This window comes from Cetorhinus maximus, chromosome 17 (assembly GCF_964194155.1).
Source record: "Cetorhinus maximus chromosome 17, sCetMax3.hap1.1, whole genome shotgun sequence".
In the NCBI taxonomy this organism is placed as follows: domain Eukaryota; kingdom Metazoa; phylum Chordata; class Chondrichthyes; order Lamniformes; family Cetorhinidae; genus Cetorhinus; species Cetorhinus maximus.
The window spans coordinates 82,473,685-82,496,656 of NC_135895.1; the positions used below are offsets into that span (position 1 = coordinate 82,473,685).

The window sequence follows — 22,972 nt, forward strand, 5'->3', positions numbered from 1 at the left end:
CGACACAATAGCGGTATCTCGCTAGAAACCACATCAGTACTGATAAACAGATTGATCCCTGCTATCTTACAAGGGAGGACCACCCGCTGGGAGAATGTTAATGTACTGTCATCTCGAAACCTTAAGCAAGTAGAGTTTTCATACTCCTTGACCTTCCGCCAGTCTGCCGCATCAAGAGACTCCAAATAGCAGTCAAGCCAGTCCATGCCGCACACCGTAGAAGTGTAACCACTGTCCAGAATTGCACAGTTGAAGGAATCTACCATCAAGATACTCATCACCAGATTCAAACTCTCAGTGATCAATACAATTCCATCACGGCAGTCACCATCATTTTCAGTTTCAGATGAATCAGTCTCGTGGGTCACTTAAAAATCACGATTCCTTCACTGTGGGCAGTTCATTGCGTAATGTTACTAGGAATCGCACCGAAAACGCCGATTAACCATTCCCGTGCATTTTTTGGGTTTAAATATCTACGGTCACCATTCCAGACACGCTTTTTGTCCCGACTCTCAAATTGGCAAGGGTTATGACCATTTTCAGACCTCTTGTCATTAACCCCACCTTTGTATTGGAATCTTCATCTAATATTTGGTCGACCGCGAAATTCGGTCACCATTGAATCCTCTATCCTTTGTTTTACAGCATAGTTGTTCATGCTTGCTTAAAAAGTGGCAGGGAATGACTGTTTACCCAGAAATTTTTTTTACAGCAGCAGCCATTTGATCTAAGAGAGGTTCTTTCCCTTGGAACTGAACCCCTGTTAGTACTAAAAGACTATCAACATGGGAAATGCGAACACAGTCCAGTAATTTAAATGCCAATACCGATTCTGGAATTTCAAGTTCAAATCGTTGTAGTCTCCTGTGCTATTTATAAAAATCCATGATATATTCTTCCATGGGCTGATCATCTGATTTCCTAAATGTATCAAAGATCGTCCAAGCTTCAGACGCTTCCAATAACTCATCCTTTTTGTAGAACTTATTAATAAATTGTGTCAGACAGTTTAATCCCTCATCATGATCCAAATCATCCACTTTCCACTCTGAAAATACTTTACTCCTTATTTTACTTTTGGCTGGTAGTGATAATGCCAAAGCCATACCTTGCTTCTTCCGGGGTACAGCAGTAACCCGAGTCCACATTTCAACTTCAGCCTTCCATTGCTGATAAGGTTCAGAGTCAGAAAAAAATTGGTGGATAGTCAAAGCTTGCAATTTTGCACCGTCCTTCCGCCATTCCATAACTTAAATTGTTAGCAACAGTACATTTCTTTTCCCTCAGAAGACTGAGACAGAAAGCTTAATATACAGCGATCAGTCAGCAAAGCTTAAAGTTCATCCTCTGCTACCAGGTTACTCACAATAAGAGGTTGTGGTGGAAGAATTAATCCAGGCAGGTCTCTTGGTTAAAGCTGGTTTATTTCCAAGACAACTCCTCAGCGCTACTAACTTGCTCGTAGTTTTAACACAAAGTGTTTAAGCTGTACCTTTTTATTCTATTCAGTTGGGATAATTAATGCCCATCATCTGTTTAACTACCAATTGGTTTTAACAAGATGATTGCCATATTAACACCTGATGCTGTATATGGCATGCCCTCACGCATTCTTCACTCAACCAGGACTCGATGGTAATGGTAGAGCAGGGGATATGCTGGGCCATGAGGTTACAGATTGTGGTCAAATATAATTCTGTTGCAGCAATGGCCCACAGTAACCTCATGAATGCTCAGTTTCGAGTGCATTCTTCACTCAACCAGGACTCGATGGTAATGGTAGAGCAGGGGATATGCTGGGCCATGAGGTTACAGATTGTGGTCAAATATAATTCTGTTGCAGCAATGGCCCACAGTAACCTCATGAATGCTCAGTTTCGAGTTGCTAGATCTGTTCTAAATCTATCCCATTTAGCACAATGTTAGTGCCACACAATACAATAGCGTTATCCTCAACGTGAAGACAGGACTTTATCTCCACAAGGACTGTCCTACCAACAGCCATGGACAGATCCATCTGCGACAAGTAGATTGGTAAGGACAAGGTGAAGTGGGTATTTCTCTCTTGTTGGTTCCCTCACCACCTACAGCAGACCCAGTCTATGTCCTTTAGGACTTGGCCAACTTGGTCAGTACTGGTGCTACCTAGCCACTCTTGGTAGTGAACATTGAAGTTCCCCATCCAGATTACATTGTGTGCCCTTGCCACTCTCAGTGCTGTAGGCCTACAGCCTGCAATCACTATTTTTTCGTCATTTTATTTTTGCTTCACTTTTGATTTTTCAGTCAACCTGTAATGAATCTTACTTTGTAGACATTGGTCTAAACCTAGCTGTGACTGAGCTTTGATTAATTAATCAATAATAATCAGTAGTGGTGTGTTTTCCCAAGACCTTGTTTTCCATAAAAGCAAAAAACTGCGGATGCTGGAAATCCAAAACAAAAACAAAAATAAAAATACCTGGAAAAACTCAGCAGGTCTGACAGCATTGCGGAGAGGAATACAGTTAACGTTTCGAGTCTGAATGACTCTTCAACAGAACATGGAAAAATAGAAAAGATTTTCATGTTGGCCATCCACAGCCATTGTGTGGTCTACATCTGTTTTCCTGCTAGATTACTAAAATAAAAGTTGTTTTTTATTTCTTAGAAGTGCTTTTTCTTACTGCATTCAATGACCTTTGAACTACAACCAGGACAATGATTAGCCTTACATGGGGTGGTCAACTATGGTGTGGTCATCAGGAGACGGAGTTCAATTGATGGACATACAATCTGATTGATGGCAGTTGGGGAGGCACCATCAAAGGACACATAAACTACTTCAATATGGCAAAGTTTACAAAGTCTGCATAGCCTTGCAGTGCCTGTGAGGTGAATTGATAAGGATCCAAGTCTGAACAAGGCCTCAAAAGGCTGGAATGGAGCCAAAATTTTGGATTAAACTGATGCTGCTTCCAGGATTCAGTGCTGCAGCAAGAGTGGAATAGTCAACCACTGATGACTACAGGGGAAGGGACATCAGAGTTACTGGCCAGGAGTCCACCCCGTCTGTCAAGTTACTCAGGGACTTGGTAATATATGTACCAACGGGAAAGTTTAACAATTTAGGGTGCTGTCATGGAACAGACTAAGTTGGGGTTATGCATTTTGCAGAGCTGTTGTGGGACAGTCCAATTTCGGGTTATTGTTTGTGCTTTTAAAAAAATGTCATTCTTTTCTTCTGATATAAATAAAGTGCTTTCTCCTTTCTTTCTTTTTACTTCTTTCTCTTTTCATATTATCAATTATAATTGTCATATTATTATTCAATACTGAATAACATTGCTGTTTTTAATACATTACTTGGCATCATCACTCATTCCTGTTACGTCCGGAGTACGGCTCCAAACCGAAGCGCAACTCCACAAGGGACTCTCATGTGCTTCTTCCATGTGTTCACATGAAGGGGTACTGATTCATCAGCTGAAAGGGGGGAGCAGCAGTCGATGGTTATCAACAAGAAGATTCCTTGCCCATGTTTGACCTGATGATATGAGACTTCATGGGGTAAGGAGTCAATATTGATGCCTCCCAGGGCAACTCCCTCCCGATTGTATACTTGTGTGCCGCTGCCACCACTGCTGAGTCTGTCTTGAATGTGGGAAAATACCCAGGGATGGTGATGGTGGTGTCTGGGACATTGTAAGGTATGATTCATTGCATATGACTACGTCAGGCTGTTTCTTGACTATTTTGTGGGACAGCTCCTGTCACAAGCCTCCAGATGTTAGTCAGGAGGACTTTGCAGGGTCAGCAAGGCTTGGTTTGCTGTTGTCGTACTGGTGTCTCGGGCAATGCTGGGTGGTCAGTCCCATTTCATTCCTTTCTCGCAATTTTATACTACTGAGTGGCTAACTAGGCCATTTAAGAGTCAACCCCAGATGGATTTTGAGACTAGCTTTTACTTCCAGATTTATTAACTGAATTTAAATTCCACCAGCTGCTGTGTGGGATTTGAACTAGTGTCCCCAGAGCCTCTGGATTATTAGGCCAGCGACATTGCCACTTTGCCACCACCTCCCCCTAGCTGCCAAATGACAGTTAGGCACTGGAAAAGTAACAGAGAAAAAACAGTAATAAACCCAGTATGGTGGGAATGAACAATAAACTAAAATTAGAGAACCTAAATGTTACTCTCATCAAAAACAACTTGCATTTCTTCAACAGCTTTAACTTGGACAGGGTGCTCCTCTTCTAAATCAACTGTAACTGATACCTGCTATGGAATTATTCTACAGATAATCTTTAAGATTATGTTATTTTTTAATTTTACAATGTTATTTATCACGTTTTTTAAATATGGGCATCATGCTGCCATATTTTAAATCTATTGATGCCTCTTCACTGTTCAGTAACTCCTTCAAAGCCTTCTGAATCTCCAGCATTCTGGGATAAATAACACAGTTTATGCTTAGGGATTTTTTTGTGTTTCTGAACTCTTTTAGTCCAAGGCCAGAATTTTCCAGCCCCTCATGGCAGCAGGATCTTCCGGTTCCGCCGATGCGAATGGAGATTTCAATGGCTCGCTGGCTCCACCGTGGGGAAACCTGCCACGAGCAGCTGGAAAATTCCAGCCCAAGTCTTTAATTTTGCCTGGTACAATTTTTTGGGGAGTTACTCCATAGACAAAGCTTGTAGGATGCAGTCATTTAGAACATTTAGCACGTGTTCATTCTCTGCTTCAAGCCTCTTTGCATCTTTTGAGGTTCTGACCTCTTCTTTGACATGATTGAAAATCTTTTAAAAATTCCAAGTTAAAAGTTTGTGTCTGCAGCTTTAATTCTTTCCAAGTCTCTCATCACCCTCCCCAATATCTTTTGAACTCATTTTTGCATATTTATAACAGACAGCTCTTCTCATGGCAGGATTTGTAGAATTGTTTTTCTCTTTTGGTTGCACTATTGATCCATTTATTTAGTTTAATTAATCTTCACTTGCTGGTTTTAGTTTGTATTCCATCTTGCACACTAAACATTATGTTATAAAGGTGTTTCACTGGTCCTCATCTAAATATTATTGAACAACCTCGCACAATTTGCTGAAGTTTTCATAGGAACATAGGAGGAGTAGGCCATTCAGCCCATCCTTTTTTTATGCTATGTACCTGAATTGAGTATTATCCCTCTGTACATGACATCAGCAGCTACTGGTCTGCTTCACCACAGCTTCATCTCCAATTCAATACCCTAGTCTCCATTAAAACCATTACTTCCTTCCACCTTAGCCATTACTCCTGGTACAGCACTAACCCCCTTTCCCTTAAGTCCAAGAGTCAAAAGCTTGAATGGATATGGAGGACAACTGATTTAGTCATTTACAGCCAGATGTGGATGGACTACATAAAGCACCATTGAGTCCTGCTCTCATCTGTGACAACTGCTCACTATTCCGGGATCATCTTGAAATGCAACGGTAAACCCCAGTTTCTTGTCTCTGCTGCAAATCGTCTTTTAAAGCCCTCATCCTTCTCCTCAACGCTCACGCACAACAAGTGTTAGGAGTTTATGGGCTTCTTTATCACTAAGATTGAGATCATCCGCCTCTGCAATGTTCCTCCCTTCATCTAGCCCATCGGGTCAAACTTCTTCCAAGGTTCCCCCTTCCCTAGCATTGAACTTCTATCTTCCTTTAGGTTCCCTTCCGCCTCTTCTCATGCACTCCCTGAACCCACCTTGTCCTTTCTCCTACTCTCTCGGTTTTATTTCCATTAGAACTACTCATCACCGCACTTGCCTTCCATGTTAGGTGGTATTGTTAACGGTTCGCTCTCCTCAGGAACTTACGTCTTCTCCTTCAAATCTGCCATCATTAACCCTCTCCCCTTGGAAATTACTGGCCCATCTCCAAACTCATTTTCCTCTCCCAAGTCCTTGAAAGTATTGTCAACTCGCAGTTTTCCAGAACTCGACACTGACATCCTGTGAACAAATTTTTTTCAATCCTCAATCAGGTTCCTGCCCACGCCACAGTACTGAAACTGTTCTTATTATTCACAAACAGATCCTTTATGACTGTGGCAAAGGAAAACGTCCCTCAATGTCCTTCCCGGCTTGCCTTTGACACAGTTGATCACACCATCCTCCTCCATTGCTTCTCCACCATTATATGCCTGGAAGAGACTCACCTAGTTCCATCCTTTTTATCTAATCATAGGCACAGATTCACTTACAATGGCTTCTCTTTGAGTGTCTTGCTTGTCTGACATCCAGTACTGTATGAACAGAAATTTCCTCCAATTCAACGTTGACAAGGCCAAAGCTATGGTCTTCGGTTCCTACTACAAACTCAGCTCCCTGGTCACTGACTCCATCCTTTTTCCCATCAACTCTGAGGCTAAGCCAGACTGTTTGCAACTTTGGTGTCATGTTTAATGAGATGAGCTTCCAATGACATATTCGCGACATCACTAAGACCACCGGTTTCCATCTCTGTAACATCAGCTGACACTGCCGCTGCCTCAGCTTACCTGCTGCTGAAACTCTCAATCAAGCCTTTTTTACCCCTAGACTTGACTTTTTCAACACATTTCCACAGCTCCCTCCATAAACTTGACAGCAAATGAACTCTTTTGCCAGTGTCCTAATTTGCACAAAGTGCTGTTCGTCTGTCATCCCTGTGCTCACTGACCTACATTGGCTCCCAGGTAAGCAACACATCAATTAAAAAAAATTCATCTTTGTTTTCAAATCCCTCCAGAGCCTCATCCCTCTCTATTTCTGTATTCCCCTCCAGCCCCACAACCCTTCAAGCTAGCTGCACTCCTCATACTCATGCCATGTTTAAGAATGTCTATTTCCACCTCCATAACAAATTTGAGATCATCCAAAAATTGCTGCCTGTGTCTTAAGTCATTCACCATCCCGTTCCCCCATCCCCCATGCTCGCCAACTTACACTCACTCCCAGTCAAGCAGCATTTTAACTTCAAAACTTCTCATCCTTGTTTTCAAAGTCCTCTATGGCTTTTTCCCCTCTCTATCTGCAATCTCCTTCTGTCCCACAATCCTCCAAAGTATCTGCATTCCTCTAATTCTGGTCTCGTGAATATCCCCGAGTTTAAATGCTCCACCATTGGTGACCACACCTTTAGTTTTACTGGCTTTAAGACCTGGAATTCTCTTCCTGCACATCTCTGCCTCACTTTCCTCTTCTAGGACATTCCTTAAAACTTTACTCTTTCACCAAGCTTTTGGACATCTGTCCTCTTATCTCCTTATGTGGCTTGGTGCCGTATTTTGTTTTCTAACACTCTTGTGAAGCGCCTTGGAATGTTTCATTATGTTCAAGGTGATATGAATTGTTGTTGAGATATCAGCACACATCTAATTCTGGCCTCCTGAGCAAACCTGATTGTAATAGCTTCACTAGTGGTGGCCATGTCTTCAGCTGCCCAGGCCCTAAGCTCTGGAATTCCCTCCATGAACCTCAAGGCCTCCCTGCCTCACTTTCCTCCTTTATAAGACTCTCCTTAAATCCTACCTCTGTGAAATTTTTGATCATCTGCCCTAATAATTCATTATGTTTCTTGGTGTCATATTTTGTTTAATAATTCTATAATGCCCCTGAGAGGCACCTTGTGATGTCTTATTATATTAAAGGGGCTATATAAATAAAAGTTGTGGTAGTAATTGTAAAAAAAAAACTGCTTCAAAGTCAGTATTTTAGTAGGACCATGGACATGGATTTAAATGATTTAGATGTAAATTTCAAGTAAAAAGTTTGCCCTCAAAGGATAATAAACGTTTGGAATAATATGCCAGCAATAACCCACAAATAGGATGGACGGGAGAGTAAGCAATTTAGGGATATGCTTCAGTGAGTCAAATAGTCAATCTTCATTCTCCATTGTCATTGTGAGGCTGTGTTGAACTTGCAAATGCAAATTTTTTGATCATAAGATCGGTGATTTTTTTTTTGTTTTATTAATGAGAACTTGGATTTTGTATTTTCTGCAGGCAGCAATCTATTTTCTTCTGTAATCACCATGAATCCCCTCTTTCACTGTACTTTGCTGCATTGAATTCAAACATTCATGTAATTAAAATAAAAACAGAAAATGCTGGACTCAGCTGTGACCAAAGGTCCTCGAGCTGAAAGGTTAACTCTGTTTCCCCTGTGCTGCCTGTATTTTCAGCATTTTGTTTTTACTTCAAATTTTCAGCATCTGAATTATAAAAATGACTGAACTAAAGCAAAATACAGCAATTGTAAAAACAAATATAATTAATTATTTTGTTTGAAAAATCTCCAATTTGAATCAAACAAGAGGTTAAAAGCTGGGGTTCCACACACTTGAGAACAACTTTTAGAATTTAGTTATGTGATATACATATAGCTCCATTTCCTATTCTGTGACAGGCTGAGTTGTAATACTTTATACTGATAAAATATGCTGATACTGAAATGAGCCCAAGATGAAAACTGCTGAATTTACCTTACTAAAAATTAAGATTTTGTTTGTGAGCCATGAAAAATGATTACATTCCTTCAGACTTTTGTATTGTGCATACCAGTATTCTGTATGCCCCAGCCCCATTGATTAGGCTTCATGATGAGTGCCTGGAAATGTGGAACACTTCCAGGCATTGGATGTTATCTTTCACAGAAGACTGACATTTAAATGGAGAAATCCTGCATTACCTTAAATCCACTGGCGAAGCCTTTGGTTACCTGAGCAAGCGAGTGTTTGAAGGTCGCAACATCAAATCTGAAACCAAGCTCATGGTCTATCATGTGGTCTTGATCCTTTACTCAGTGTACGGGGTTGAAACATGGACAATGAGTAGGAGGCATCTCAAAGCACTGGAATTATACCATCAACGCTGTCTACGGAAGATCTTACATATTACATGGGAGGACAGATGCACCAACATCAATGTTCTCGCTCAAGCGGGCACCACAAGCATCGAGCCTATGATCATGCGCCATCAGCATTGTTGGGTTGGTCATGTAGTTCGGATGTCAGATACCAGGCTCCCAAAGCAGGCCTTCTTCTCCCAGCTTAATCAAGGCAGACACACCAGAGGAGGACAGAAGGGCTTCAAGGGTGTTCTGATAGCCAATATGAAGAAACCCAACAATGACATTAACTCCTGGGAGACCATCATCTTCGATCGAATTAGATGGCAGCAATATCTCTGGGAAGGATCCCAGCATTTTGAGACACAATGACAAAATGAAGAGGAAAAGTGAGAACAGCAAAAACAATACACCATGCCCCAAACTGTTAACACACAACCAGACATCCTACATGACAACAAATGTCCTATGTGCCATTAAGTCTGCAGATCCCATATCGGCCTCATCAGCCATCTTTGGACAATCATCCTCGCAGCGAGGGATGGCCAATAATTATTTATACACTCAGATGTTTTAAGTATTGCCCAAATTTCATATTTTTGATGATTGGTTCATTGAAAATAATTGGTCTGTAATATAGCTTATAAAAATCTGGCCTACGTTCAATATCTGCCAATTCCAAATTCCTAGTAGGGTATCCTGTCATGATATTAAATTAAATTTATATTTCATAATATAAATATGTCAAGTCATTCTTTGGTTTAATAATGTTTGACACTTGAGCAAGTTCAGTATCTGACCTAGTACTTCCATTTGTAATCCTCACACTGAGTAAACATTCAACAGAGAGTTGTCAGTATGAAATGCAATTACCAAGCAACTGATGTTCAAATTTAACATGTATTAAACATGAACTAATTAAAATTGTATTAACCAATGGACAAATGCAATGACAAGTGCTATGGCACGGCAGATGGTAAATGCCAAGCTGCTCAATTCCCAGAGGGAAACTTGAAATAGCTGCCACAACTGTTTTGCAATTTGTATTTTATTTCGAGATGCATGCCTTGAATTCAGTAGTAATAAGTCCACAGAGGCTTAGAGGTTTTTGACAAAACTAAATTTAAAATTTATTAATAGGAGAAAAGACTTTAAGCACATACATAGGTAAACAAATTACTACTATAATATGTCCTAAATCCCTAATTAATCTGACACCCAGTTAGTTACACCTCTGTTAAGGCAACAGTAAAACAAATAGAATTAAACAGACCCAGGCAAAGCACACAACACCCTGGACAGTGATATTCAGTGAATTTTCTTAGCTTCAGTTCCTGTAGACAACAACTTGATGAATAAAGGCTGGAGGCTTTTCACACTTGTGTTTGATCTTAGAATTCCTTCTCCCTTATGCATAACCTCATCCCCTTTATACATTTTTTGCCCTTTTTAATGTAAATTCCATTGTTCCAATATGTCTTTGTAACTTTACTTTTCTCATAATATAAATCTTTCGTAGTGCTCATATTATCAGTATCACTTTGGGAAAAATAAACACACTGTTTGGCTTAGCTTCTTATGGCTAGTGTAACATCTTACCATCTTTGAAATTCAAACTAGCCTAATTTATCTAAAAATGCAAATGTTCCTCACACCCCACATTCTAAAACTTCAGTCATGTTTATATATTTAGCATTTCAAACCTAGCTTCCCTTTTGACAACTCAAAAGCTTCAGACCAGCTGCCTCCAATTCAATTAAATCCCCCACATCCACACAGAGAAACAAATCCAAACTCCATCATTAACGTACCTTTACAATAAATCACAATAATATTATGAAAATTATTTTATTTTCATGACACAAGGCAGGAACCTTAGTAAATCAACACAGGCTTAGGAATATTGGCAGAAGAGTACCAATATGAGATAAAGGAACTAACATTATTAATATTTAATGTGCAAACGGTGATCCGCCTTAAAACCTGAAGTGAACATGAACCTACCAGTTGCTTAAGTGTATAATCAGTGTAAGCTTTTGTGTGTTGTGTATTAAAGTCCACCATGAATTGTTAACTGAATAAAACAACCAAAATAAAATGATAATTTTTTTTATTCATTCATGGGATGTGGGCATTGCTGACTAGGCCAGCATTTATTGCCAATTCCTAATTGCCCTCGTTGCAATTAAGAGTCAACCACATTGCTGCGGGTCTGGAGTCACATGTAGCCAGACCAGGTAAGGACAGTGGATTTCCTTCCCTAAAGGACATTAGACGGGTTTTTACAATAATAGGCAATGGTTTCATGGTCATCATTAGACTTTTAGTTCCAGATTTTTATTGAATTCAAATTTCACCATCTGGGTGGGAGTTGAACCCGAGTACCCAGAGCATTACCCTGGGTCTCTGGAATGCTAATCCAGTGACAATACCACTATGCCACCGCCTCCCCTCATTAACTTAAACAACTATCAACAAACACAGTTATCTTGAGATCTGGTTTAAAAAAATCCGGATGAACAACTGAAATTCAATTACCATAAAAAATTAAATAAGAGTTCTGTCAACCATAATAGACCAATATCAGTCCTTTCTATGTGCTATAATTTATTAATCTCCGTCTACCTAGTCTAAGCAGTGTTTGGAAGTTCTACCTGATGTCAGTTACAAACGATGCCCTAGATCTTCCAGTCAGTGGCAATGCCTGCAAAATTTTCTCCAGCCCGACAATAGTCTCCATTTTCAGCCGTAGCTTCCAATTCTGGCTGAAGGAGAAATGGGCAGAAAAGGTACTCCAGGGTAAGAGAGCACAGGAGAGTTGGGGGAAAGTGAGGGCAGGCCCCCTTTTTTTTGACAGCACTGTCATGTGCGGTTAAGTTTTAAAGTTCTAAATCTTTTAACGAATGAGTATGGGTTAGTGAGTGGGTAAGTGGGCGAGGTGGATAATTGGGTCAGTGGGGAAGTCAGGTCTAGTCGGGGGTAGTCGAGTGGTCGGGGGTAGTCAGGTCTGGTCAGTGGTGGGGCGGGTCACTGGGGATCGGCTATGATGCTCAGATGAGTCACACAGCTGTTAGACCAGGTATTAAACTGTTTTAACATTTTCTGGGTAAGTATGCAGGAAAGTCCTGTGCATCTGGCCCAAGTCTCCCCCGAGCTCAGGGTTGGAGATATTCACAGTGGGGCACAGGCAGAAGAGAATCAGCCCATTGAAAATTTAAACTTCTTGGGCAATTCCCACGTACACCTGTGTATCAGGAATGCAGCAAGGTACTGCAGAGTCTGAAGGCCCATCTCCCAACATATGTTTCATCTCCAATGATCTAGAGACCAGAAGATTTGAATGGGTATTCCAGGTTATCTGCAGAGTGAAGGGGAAATCTAAGTTTGAGACAAAGTTCAGAAATCCTTAACTGCACCAATGCAAATTTTTTTCCTGCTCACGGTAACAATTTTTTTGCTAAATTAGACTCGGCTTCATGCTGTAGCGAGTAAGAACTGAGAACTTGACGAGCCTGTTCAAACTCACTTTAAAATATACAGTGGCAATCAGCAAATAGAGAAAGCTTTTAGTTTAGTCAAACTTGTACTGGATTCAAAGACTAGCACCAGGAGGAAAGGCCAGTTCACTAAATCAGTGAACCACCCAGGTTCCTCAGGCATGGGGACCTTAGGCTTCTTCAACTTTTATTGTAGATCATGGTCATTTGTTTTCCCAAACATATATCAAACAACATTACAAGCTAAAGAACTGAAACATGTGTAACTGAAAAGTTTACAATCCTTCCCTGCTATGTCAATCACATTATCAACAGAGTTACAAAGATACAAAATGGACATGCCGGTCCAAAAAGCGTGCTCCACACTCATGATGGCCTCATTATTGTTACTAAACGCTTACTCTCCCCCCTCCCCTGCTACTCGACAGCCATGTAATTTCCTGGGAGAGGCAAAAAAAAAATACCAGAACCAATAAGGAAAATAAGTTGAGTTAATCTTTTAAAACTGATAAAATAATAACACTGCCAAATGTTCAATCCAGTCGATCTTGGCTTACAGTTATTCAATCATCATTTATTTTTCAGATGTGGTGTTAACCAGTCTGTATTCAGTGCTAATATTAACAAAACATATAATTTATGATGATACAGAAGCCAATGCAGATGTTTCCCTCAAGGTGTCCAATCTACTCCTCTGGAAGACTGGGAGACTGGAACTTAGCTCACTCAAAGCCAAATTGTAGCAAAAATATCATCATATCCAGTATCTATTGCTTCCTGCCTTTGTCACATCCAACCTGCTCCAGAACACTCTGCAGAGTTGCACCTCCAGTCTGTATGACTTCGGAATCTGGAAATTTCTGCAGTTACTGTAACTGTGTTGTACATTTGGTCCTTCTCTCCTTCAAATGTAGCTTCAATTAACTTAAAGATCCTACGTGCTCACCCAGTTATTCAACAAGAGAATGACAATGACAAAGGACAGTGAGGCTATTGTCAGCTATTTTTATATTGGTTTTATTTTTTGCTGCATTCCATTGCTCTCATAATTTGGGCCTTGCAGAATGTGTAGCAATGCCAAAGTAAACATATAAATAAAAATAGAAAAGGCTGGGAAAAATCAGCAGGTCTGGCAGCATCTGTGGAGAGAGAAACAGAGTTAACATTTTGAGTCTGTATGATTCTTCTTCAGAGCTAAAGAGTAGAAATGCGATGGATTTTATACTGTTTAAGAGGGAATGGGACAAGTTAGAAGGTCAGGGATAGGTGACAGCTCAGAGGAGATTGACAAAGATGTCGTGGACACAAGACAAAGGGAGTGTTAATGGTAGTAGTAAAGAAGGTGCTGATTGTGGCACAAAGGTAAGATAGCAGGTGTTAATAGCAGAACAAGGGTCAGCACTGAAAGCAAAACATAAAAACATGTGATAGATGGCCCTGTGTATATATATGTGTGTGCGTGTTGGTGAGGGGGGGTGTAGTTGGGGGGGGAAAGGATTTTTTAAAATGAACAAATCAATAACCGAATAAAATGAAATTTTAAAAAAATAAAATTTGGATTTAAAAAGGGGTCAAGATGGAGGAGAGTGTTCACAGTCTGAAGTTGTTGAACTCCAGATTCACAAAGAAAGGCCAGCTAGAAAGACCTATTCCTTACTTGAACAAGCAGAGCAAGACAATTTTGGATTAGTTAAGGCAGAGACAACTACATCTTTTAAAGGAACACTGGATAAATAATTGAAGCACAGAGCTACATCATAGAGAGCTGAGCTATTGGGTTAGCTTTGAATGGCTCCAGTAAAGTGTAGGCACAGTCAATGGACTGAATGGCTTCTGCCTAAATTGTAAACTATGCTTCTAAGTAAAAGATAAATGCTGAACCCACAAAAACTGCCAAATATTTGCATCTAGGTTAATGCCTCCAAAACCCAATTCTTAATATACAATATTTTTTAAAAACCAATTTAGAAATAATTCACACATTTCAGTGCTAGAAATAATGTAAATTTGGGGGACAGATTTATGTACAACATTCTTGCAACTTTCTCTCAGCACACTAATTTTCTCATGAACCAGCAACAATTAACCTATCAATTCTGGTAAAATCTTAATCTAGTGTTAACTTACTTAGCAGTGTTTACAAATGCACTGACCATTCCCAGTATGCGTAGTTTCTCAAAGCAGAAAAGGTTACCAAACCAGTATGGGAAAATTTTGTAGTGGTCACTTGCTGAGCAGATGATAGTTCAATGTTTACTAACAGAAAGATGACTGTACGATTGTTCCCACCATGTGTATTTTCCAAAATAGGATCAGGAGTCTGAGAAAAATTATCAAGTTGGGCATTTTTATTTTCCTTATTCTCTCCTAAAAGTAGTGATTCTCATTGAGGTATGATTCCTTCAGTAACTTCTGTCCTCCAATACTTCTTTTCATGAGAGTTTAAATTTAAAGATTGTAGATTAATTTCAGAGAAGCATGATCACAAGATCAGTGCTAATGAGGAAGGTAATTCATGCTTCCCAGCTCATCCTCAAGAAAGAAAATTATGATTAGAGCCATCCCTACCGCCCCCACAAACCACAGCATCAAATTATCCCTTACATTAAACCAACATATTTTGCCTCAGCTAAATTACATAGGTGTCCATTCCCAAGCAGCAATCATAGTTCTAAGAATGTTTTGACATGTGTCCCAAATCTGAACCTGTTCCGCCTTTTCTCATATAGCCTGTCCTCAACCCACTTGTTCACACACACGCAGACCTTTCCTCACAGGAGTTACCACATAGTGATCAGAAACTGGAATCTTTGATGGCTTTGTTCTCTCCTAACTCAAGGCTGCATTCACATGTATATTCTCATCATTACCCTGGCTGTTATGTTCAGCCAATTCCATACATCCCAAAGGTGAAACTTGGGACCTTCTGAGTCATAGAGCTACACAATGCAACTTCCCACCGGACAAGCAAGTTGTTGTTTAAAAAAAGTGACAAGCCACAGTCATGAACTATGTACATAAATGCAAAATGAACAGTCTTCAGTGTGAGAGAAGTATTCATTAACTCTAGAAAGATTAAATCTTCACCTTCATCCATGAAATATACCTTCCAAGCAGAAATACACACATTGCAAGCTAAAGGTTAGTTAACATTTATGAAGGGTAAAAGCCCTGAACGCAATGTACAAACAATGAATTGGGTCAGTCTTTTTACCACAAAAAACAAATCTCAAACCCAAGAGTACTAGTTCTGAAGCACATGAAACTAGGTTCACAGATATACTTAAATCGTTACGTCAATTTCTAGCTAACTGATTTACAATAATATTAATTTAATGTAAAGCAAATTGTTGAATGGGGTTAAAATTTCACAATGGCCAGGTAGTTATGGTAGTAATGATGGTGAAACTGTTAGGGCAGAAATTTCCCCCCATTAGGGGGGTTGTGCAGGGGCGGGTACAAACCCGATCAGGGCCACGCCACCATTTTACATGGGAGGGCCAAATAAGGCCTGCCCAGCGTGACGCTGGCCCGGAAGCGCTGCGCGCTCCCTGTGCGGGCGGGGAGGGGTAAATTCCCTGAGTCGGGGACTGCGCTCGCATGTGCGCGAAAGAGCGCAGAAATCTCCCTGAGGAAGAGGTGCCACATGAGCTGGGACATGTCAATTAAATTTTTAAAAAATTTTTATTGAATTTTAAAACACTTCACGGAACCTCATCCTGCCTGTGGATGAGGTTCCAAGAAAAATGCGAAGCCGCCTGGGTTCTTCGCCTGACTGCCAACCTTAAGGTTGGATGGGCAGCTCATTTAATTATTTCAATTAGTTTTTAACAGGCCTTAATAGGCCTTTGACAGTTCGACGGGCATGCAGCCGCAGGACACCTGCGCAACGTCACTGCACATCATTTTATGCTCGCTGAAAATTCTACCTTTAGTATTTGTTGTCATTGCTGCTCTGAAACTTCAGGAGTCCACACATGCGCAGTTAAATATGGAAATCCAGAAGTTGCTGTCTGTGATTCTACACTTCCCAAAGGGTGTGCTATTGAAGTTACCCCCAAACTGCAGTCAAATACAAGTCACTGAAGTGACAAAACCTGCCCATTTACAGTATTAGTCTTGCTGTAAAAGCCTTGCAAAATGTTGCACCTTTTTGAATTTTACAAAATTCATAATACAATAATTACTTGCTTAATGTTTTAGGTATGTTCCCGAAAAGTGCAACTTAAAGTGAAACAACATTAAGTGAATCAGATTTTCCCATTGCAACCAATGTAAAAGATGCAGTTAACTTTGTAGGGCCTTTCTTGTCAGAATTTTTTTTTTTTTTAATTATGCCTTGCAAGTTGAAATACTGTGCATTTCTAAATTCCAATGTTCATAAATGAAATAACTTTTAGAATAAAGTTAAATTAAAAATATAAAAGGAATATGCTAACTCTTTCTATTTACCGCTCAGTCACCAGTCTCTCCCGCTCCCCAACTCTCTATCTTCCGCTCGCCAGCCTCTCCCCTGCTCAAATCTCTCTCTCCCGCTCCCCAAATCTCTCCCACTCACCTACCCTTATCACCTTCCCCACCCCCGCCACCTCTCTCCTGCCTCCAACTCCCCTCTCCTGAACCCTCACTAAAAGCAGGGGCTCGGGAGAGGAGCGGTGGGAAGGAGGAAGCGAGCAATGAAATGAGGGGGCTGCATGAGGGTCGGGGAGGGAAGCGGCAAATGGAAGAGAGCCATGGGGAAGGGGGGAAACAGCGAGCAGAAGGATCAGGAATGGAAACAGCATGCGGGAGAATCGGAGAGGAAAGCGCAACGAGCAGAAGAAAAACGGGAAGCAGAAGAGAATCAGGGAGGGAAGCGGTGAGCGGATGAAAGTCGGGGAGCATGAGAGGCTGGTTCAAAATGGCGCTGATCAGGTTCGGGCGAAACAACGCTGAAGTGGAAATGCCAATGCTAAAAGCACATACTAGCCCCATTAGATCTGTGGCACTAGAGCCGAAAACACTGAATGAGGCAACTTAAAATGGAGACTTCTCGTGCTAAGCTCATAAGCGCCCTAAGTTCATATTTACTGCTCAACAGCCTCACTGTTCCTGAAATTTTATTTGTGGAATATCAAATTTCTCCTTTATGATGACAAGATTCACACTTTTAAAATATTTTTGAAAAGGTTTATGGTATTTCAGCATCTACTTTAATGTCATATCTATGGCCCAATCATTTATTACACTCTCTTAAATTTTGATTAAGTCAAAAATTCAGTGCATTTTACTTCCTGCTTTGTTGGTTGTGAGAATACTTAAAAGTGAATAGCTGCTTACCCTACTTGATGACATCACTGTTGCTGCATGCCTCAAGATCGTCTTGACAAAGCACCAGATTTAAACTGCTATTGGGAAATGGAAAATTCACGCCAAAGAGGGCATTAGATCTTTGTCACCTGCTTTCTTCAAGGTCAGCAGCAAGAGTACCACTGACAGCTAAACCCAGGCCATTAATGTACATAAAACAAGATGGGGACTATCATGACTTAGGATATTTTTAACATTTTGGGGAAAAGTTGTTACTTTCAGTTTTGGGTTTTTTGTAGTGTGTTATCTCACAAGCTTATTTTTTTAATTGAAGGGTGGTCAATATGATCACTGAAAAATGCTTTTCCTGGAGACTAAACAATAAATGGTTATTTGGCAAATCTGTAAAATACTCTCTCCTGTGGTGTTACCAGCAGACAGAGGAGACTGCATCCTGAATGGTGCATGGGAGGGAACACGGAGATGCAATTCTGTTCTAGTTAAGCAAATGACGTACTGAAATGGGGTAACAGAATATGGTCACATTCCTTTTTGTACAATTGTAGAATTAAATTCTATAAACTAAACAAAGAATCTGATCATATAATTGCACTACAGGCAGTTCAGAAAAGATTCACTAGGTTGGTTCCTGGGTTAAAGGGATTGTCTTATAAGGAAAGGTTGAGCATGTTGGGTTGAGTTGTGAAGAATGAGAGGTGATCTTATTCAAACTTATAAGATTTTGAGGGAGTTTAACAGGGTGGATGCTGAGAGGATGTTTCACCTCATCAGAGAATCTAGAACTTGGGGCAACAGTTTAAAAATAAGGGACCTCCCATTTAAGACGGAAATGAGGAAGTTTCTTCTTTCAGAGGGCCATTTATCTTTGGAATTCACTGCCAGAGGGCATTGGAGGCTGGATCACTGAAGATATTCAAGATTGAGTTAGACAGACTTTTGATCCACAAGGGAATCGAGGGTTATGGGAAACAGGCAGGAAAGAGGAATTAAGGCCACAAACAGATCAGCCAGGATTTTATTAATTGGCAGAGCATGTTCGAGGGGCCAAACGGCCTTCCCCTGCTCCTGTTCCTTTTTCTTATGTTATATTCTTAACTGTCGCTTTGTACATATGCCACACTGTGGGGAATAAAGTGGTTGAACGATTCAAACAAAGCCTTAACTTGTCTACTGTTAAATATGTTACATTTGGGGAAATTGAAGAAATACATGTGAAAGATATTCAGCCCAGATCACAAAGCTGTTTCATTGTTTCACCCACAAGCCCCACTACCGCACAATTAGATTGTGGTACATATGAGTCAACTTGCATAAAAATCCAATGGTCAATCTACCTGCAGGCCACTGAAACTATGGAAATATCTACAACAGCTCTTAATTTGTAACCAAGACTCAAGATTGTATCAGGAATCTGCTGTTAATCTTGGTTTCAATGAGTAGGCCTTATTTGAGGAGGTTTGCGGCTATCTATAAGGCCTATAGGGCTTTTTCTCCTCCTGGAGATAGGAGCACTTGGTTTTCTCCTTTGGAGTATTTGTCAGAGGAGTTGGATCTATCTTATATTGCTAAGAGTTTCAGGAATTAGTTGGATAATGGGAGACCTCTACAGGGTGTGAGTTCAAAACATTTCAGCAAATTATTGGTTCGGAGCTCACTGAGGATTAAGAATGACCAATTATGCAGTATTTGGGGTTTAATCATTTGGATCAAGGCTATTCTCATGCCTTCCTATGGTCCCTTTAGAATTTTGTTGCACGCAGCTAGTTTCATTAATACACGGTAACTTTACATTTTTTTGAGCTGCCCAAGACCACATGGTATTTATTTGTCACGGAACAAGGCTTCTTTGGTACCTTCCAGGCAACTACACAGCGTGCAAATGCACTGCTTATCAGAAGCACTGATGCTCTCCCCTCAGATATTCTCCCGCATAGTTCTCCCCAAGCTGCACAGCGACAACCCTAAAGTCTTCGAACAGGCCACGCAAAAGTCAGCCCCTTTAACGAATACATTCGGAGGCGATGGCGTAGTGGTATTGTCGCTGGACTAGTAATCCAGAGACCCAAGGTCTCTGGGGACAAGGGTTCGAATCCCGCCATGGAGATGGTGGAATTTGAATTCAATAAAAATCTGGAATTAAAAGTCTAATTCTGAAATGATTGTTATAAAAAACCCATCAGGTTAACTAATGTCTTACAAAGGGAATCTGCCGTCCTCACCTGGTCACGTGACTCCAGACCCACAGAAATGTGGATGACTCTCCAATACGCCCCTCAGTTGTATCAAACCACTACAAAAAAACCGCTACAACGGGAACGGCAAACTCAGCTCTGTAGATCCTGCAAAGTCGTCCTTATTAATATCTGGGAGCCAGTGGGAGAGCTGTCTCACAGACTAGGCAAGCAACATACACTTCCGTAAGGATGTTGACTGGGTAGGCCGCTGAAAAATTTGTGGAACCGGTCTTGGTTGTGCAGTCTGTGGTGTGTCCGATCATAACCTCATATCAATTCTGGATGTCAGAGTATAAATTGGATAGGATTGACTGTTTGCTTTGCTGGCTCATGCATATTAAATATCTATTTGTTTTAAAACTGCGGAATCTTGCGGCTTTGTTCTCTTTGTGAGTGATTGGGATTTCAATTTTCATCAACTTCAGCAGAAAAAAAGTTACTGGCCCTAGCTGGATCATAACAAAATTTGCGGGTCTCATTTGGGGGGATGGCAGGGCTGGTCTAGGATCATAACAAATCACAAGTGCAGAACTATACTGCACAACAAATAAAGCACATTTCTGAAATAAGTGAAGAGAGAACCAACCTGTTTTAAAACAATAATATCAGTCAGCAGCATCTCTAAGTAAACTCACTGTGTATGTACCATGAGGACTACAGTTAGGTTATCTCAATTGTACAACAGGTAATCTTTGAGCACAAGTTAATCAAATTAATAATCCATTTTAAGACAATGGGTAAACAGATAAGAGGACAGTTATAATTGTCAACAGATGACAAAAAGAAAGTGAGCTTGCAAAAAAATTCAGTGCCGCTATTGGCTAAAACATCAAGAGAGATTTGTTTTATGGAGAAAATAGGTTGTTCATTGATGAAAGCATTTGCAGCCCCTGGAATATGCTGAAATTGTTAATCATCAAATCCAAAAATCTGTCACCACTGCAGTTTAGGACTTAATTTGTGATTGTGAACTAGAAATATATTACTCCAGATTTTTCATATTCTCAGTTCAGATTCAGGTGATCATAAGGCGATGACCAGATTCCATGCAGTGGGTTAAAATGTTACCTCACCCACATTCATGTATCTTGTCAAGTTGTCTACAAGTGTGGTTTCTCCATGAATCTTCCTGGTGAACTCTTGTAAAAACATATGCTGAAGCAGTCATTTAAACTCTTCAGGCCTGAATCAAGCCTTGGTTTCTGACTATTTGTGGTCACAATATTTTGTATTTTTCCTGTTTCTGTGTATAGTTTTTGTTTCAGAAATATACTTGGCTAAATTTGAAAGTTTGGGGCTGAAGAGCAATGCAATAATGGCCAGGTAATGTCTTTTGTGATGTTGAATGAGAGATAAATTTTTGACCAGGGCACTGGGATAAGTGATTCCCCTCCCCTTTTTTGAAATAGTGGCATGAGTTCTTTTATGTCTACCCAAGCAGGCAGATATGGCCTTGGTTTAATGTCTCATCCAAAAGACAGATAGACGATATTGGCCTGACGAGATTCTAAGCACAACAAAATTAGGTGCATTCCAAAAGATTTCATAGAACTATGTAGGCATTTTAAAGACACAGGCAGATTTCTGAAAATCCTACTGAATCATATTAAAAGTTAAAACAAACACGAGTGATATTTTTTCCCTCCATGCACCAGAAAAAAAAAATGTTTCCAACAAAAGCTAGTTTTCCACAAGCTTAACCAGTAAGAGTGCACTAGATTAAGCAAAAAGCACCAGGACTCTCAATGTGTAATAAAACCTTACTTTCCAAAACCAACCTTTGGCTCTGAGTTGGGAGCAAACCATATTGGACCAATTGATCAGACAGCAAAAAATGCCTTCAGTAACATATTCCTGACCACAGTTATTAAGCATAGGGCCAAATATTCCATAGCTGAAGCAGATATAAAGCTTGCCCGTCTCCAATATGTGGTCGAGGCCCAGAGAGTAATTCCACACATAGGGGGTGTAACTGTGGGGCCTTATTAAATGAATGAATCCTATCAAGTTTATTTTTTTCTCATTATCCAACAATATTCATAACATGTACCAATAAACAGCATCTTGTACTTTGTAGCTACTCATCAGAATATACATTGTTCACCTGAAGAAAAAGTTACATTACTTTTTTCCAGTTTTATAAGCCATTTAACATTTATCTCACTTTTCAACACACCTATATTCATGAACACTATTAACAGGAATGATAGTTGTGGCAGTGCATCGGCAACCTCAAGGATTGTGGGTTCAAGTACACCATGAAAAATTTTGGAACTGAAGTCAATAAATCTGCTACAAAAAATAACCATGACAGCTTCCACTTTGTCATAGGGAGTCTCTAAAGTGGCCTAACTAAGGGCCTGCCAGCAACAAACCTGATATATCAGAGGTGACTAAAACAACCTGAGCTTCATCAACTCAGCTAAGTCCTCATCGCTAGCTGATGCCCGTTAGGAAGGTAAAATAATTCTCAATGTTATTAGAATTTATTGTAAAGTAGTGGTATCTGTGTTTGTATGTGTGTTTGTGTGCGTGAGAGAGAGAGAGAGAGACTTAATTGGATTGAGGGCAGCTGGTCTGAAGGCTTTGATGTAAACATGGGAGAAGTTTAGAAACAAAGGTGTCAAGGGAACATGTGCATTTTTAAATGAACCAGGCTAGATTGTTTTCAAAAAAGGGAGTAAAATGTGTCACTTAGCCAGGTGAAGTTTAGAAACAGTGTGTTTATTTTTCCTAAAGGTTACTGGTAAAACTTAGTGCTATGAGAGATTTTTATTATCAGAAAGATAAAGTCCAAAGACATAATGAAACAATGGGAATTTGCATTCAAAGAGGAAAATATTTGTAAAGGAGTGAAGGCTGTGTGTAAAGGTAGGTATTTTAAGATTGAACAAGTGTGAATAGCCTTCAGCATCTATGCCTCAAGCTGTTGTTTTCAAAGAACTGAAGTTAAGAAAACTTACTTTGAATTCGACTTGTTCAGGGTATCATGTTTCTTTGCCTAGGTCTTTTAAAATCTATGCATCTTCCTGTTGCCTTAATGAAAGTGTAACTGGGAGTCAGATTAAGTAGTTAATTAATTAGGAGA

The 22,972-nt window shown here is 40.2% G+C and overlaps 1 protein-coding gene across 12 annotated transcripts in view; it reads right to left on the reverse strand.

The window, feature by feature from the left end:
• Nucleotides 1-22,972, reverse strand: part of ralgps2 (Ral GEF with PH domain and SH3 binding motif 2) — a 674,317-nt gene that overhangs the window by 557,554 nt on the left and 93,791 nt on the right. For 2 of the 12 annotated variants that reach the window (XM_078561526.1, XM_078561528.1), the window contains exon 3: nt 8,887-9,095. The exons of the other annotated variants lie outside the window; for them this stretch is intronic. The gene's annotated coding sequence lies outside the window, so the exon portion shown is untranslated. The remainder of the gene's footprint in view (nt 1-8,886; nt 9,096-22,972) is intronic. 12 annotated transcript variants of the gene reach the window in all.